Source organism: Tupaia chinensis, unplaced genomic scaffold, assembly GCF_000334495.1.
Source record: "Tupaia chinensis unplaced genomic scaffold, TupChi_1.0 Scaffold000628_1, whole genome shotgun sequence".
Taxonomy (NCBI): domain Eukaryota; kingdom Metazoa; phylum Chordata; class Mammalia; order Scandentia; family Tupaiidae; genus Tupaia; species Tupaia belangeri.
The window spans coordinates 200522-202487 of NW_006160148.1; the positions used below are offsets into that span (position 1 = coordinate 200522).

The 1966-nt window shown below is 50.6% G+C and overlaps 1 pseudogene; it reads right to left on the minus strand.

Annotated features, from left to right (window-relative positions):
- Window positions 1–971: 971 nt before the first annotated feature.
- Window positions 972–1966, minus strand: part of LOC102494975 (proteasome subunit alpha type-2 pseudogene) — a 1506-nt pseudogene continuing 511 nt past the window's right edge.

The window sequence follows — 1966 nt, forward strand, 5'->3', positions numbered from 1 at the left end:
ATGTGCGTGCATGCACACATGCCCAAAATCCTGAGAGGAGAATGAAGATGAAGGGATTGGGATGTGATCATACCCCCAAGGGTGATTTCTCACTCTCTCTCTCTGGCAGTGCACACACCCTACAGCAAAAACTAAAGAAAAGAGAGAGAGAGAGAGAGAGACCGTCCAGTCCTTGAGCAAGTTATTTTGCTTCCTGAAAAGCTGTGAGCTGGGACCAGCAGTTAGCGTAATGGCTATGTTGCTAGACTCCCACGCAGTCGACTGCGGTTTGAGTCCCGGACCCGGTGGCTTAAACTCATGCCAGGCGCATGTGCGTGCGTGCCCAACATCCCGAGAGGAGAATGGAGAAAGGACTGCGGCGTGGCCATCCCCCCAGGGGGGTGATTTCTCGCTTTCTGTCTCTCTGTCTCTCTCTGTCTGGTGAGTGCACGCGCCCCATAGCAAAATCCTCTTCAAAAAAAAAGAAAAAAAAAAATTAAAAAAAAAAAAAAACTGTGGGCTGATGGCAACTCCTTTGTGCCCTGCTGTTACCAGGAGTGGAAGTGACATCGTGGTGTCAACTAGTCCAGGTTGTTTTTTTGTTTTTTGTTTTTTTTTTTGATTTAACAGTTTATTATGATTTATAAGTATCATTTAAAAAACATCAGTTGATTGCCCATGTAGAAATTAGTATGCAAAATGTGTGCAAAACAAAACGTACTTTAAACATGTTAAGTATTGGGACCAGCAGTTGGTGTAATGGCTATGTCGCTGGACTCCCATGTAGTCAACCATGGTTCGAGTCCTGGACCCGGTGGCTTAAACTCACACCAGGCGCGTGTGCGTGTGTGCCCAAGATCCCGAGAGGAGAAGGGAGGAGAAGGGATTGCGGCATGGCCATACCCCCTGGGGGGTGATTTCTTGCTTTTTGTCTCTCTGTCTTTCTGGCGAGTGCACGCACCCTATAGCAAAAACCTCTCCCCCTCCGAGAAAATAAATAAATAAACAGGCTAAGTATTACAGGCGGGTTATCCGCGATCGCAGCTTGTTCAGTCACTTCATGATTATGCAGTGGCAGCCAAGTCACCCTTAACTTCAGTGGGAGTAAGGCTCCTAGGTCCAGCTTCACGGCAGATTCCAACTTCCACGTATGTCCTGTCACTTACCCTTCAAAGCTTTCCTTTAGGGTTAAGATGGCTGTGTGAACGGCGTCTTCACGTTCCAGATCTTCACTGTATCGTTTCTCTTTCTTTCTTTCTTTCTTTGGAGAGGTTTTTTTTTTTTTGCTATAGGGCGCGTGCGCTTGCCAGACAGAGAGAGACAGAGAGATAGAAAGTGAGAAATCACCCCCCCAGGGGGGATGACCACACTGCAATCCCTTCTCCTCCATTCTCCTCTCGGGATCTTGGGCGGGCATGCACGCACACGCACCCAGCGTGAGTTTAAGCCACCGGGTCTGGGACTCGAACCGTGGTCGACTACGTGGGAGTCCAGTGACATAGCCATTGCACTAACTGCTGGCCCCTCGTTTCTCAAGGAAAGTTTTCCCATTCGCATAATGCTTTCCCATTGCTGTGGCTTTCCAGGCAAAGAAAGCTCCGCGTGGATCTGACTGAAACAAACACAGTCGGCCCTCATTCCAACCATAAGTAAGTAAAGAAACTGCAAAAGGACGAACGCACCTGACTGGGTGTACCCCTGCTTCTCAGGAGCTATTCTCGGTACCAGCCGAGCTGCGGGCACGGGTTCTTGGTAGACGAGGGAGTACCGCCAGGCTAGTTTCGAGCTCTGTGCGCGGCACTCTGTAACCTGGGCCCATGCCCCTGCACACCGACCGTGCGTGCTCGGTAGCTGGTGCCGCTGTGCGTGCGCTCCATTCCTCTCACACACTGGGGCTCTGCTGCTTCTCAGCTGCTGATACCACACCGTCTGCAGCTTTAATCCCCAGCTGGGGGCCCTCCAGCTACGGCAGCCGGTGGACACTCAA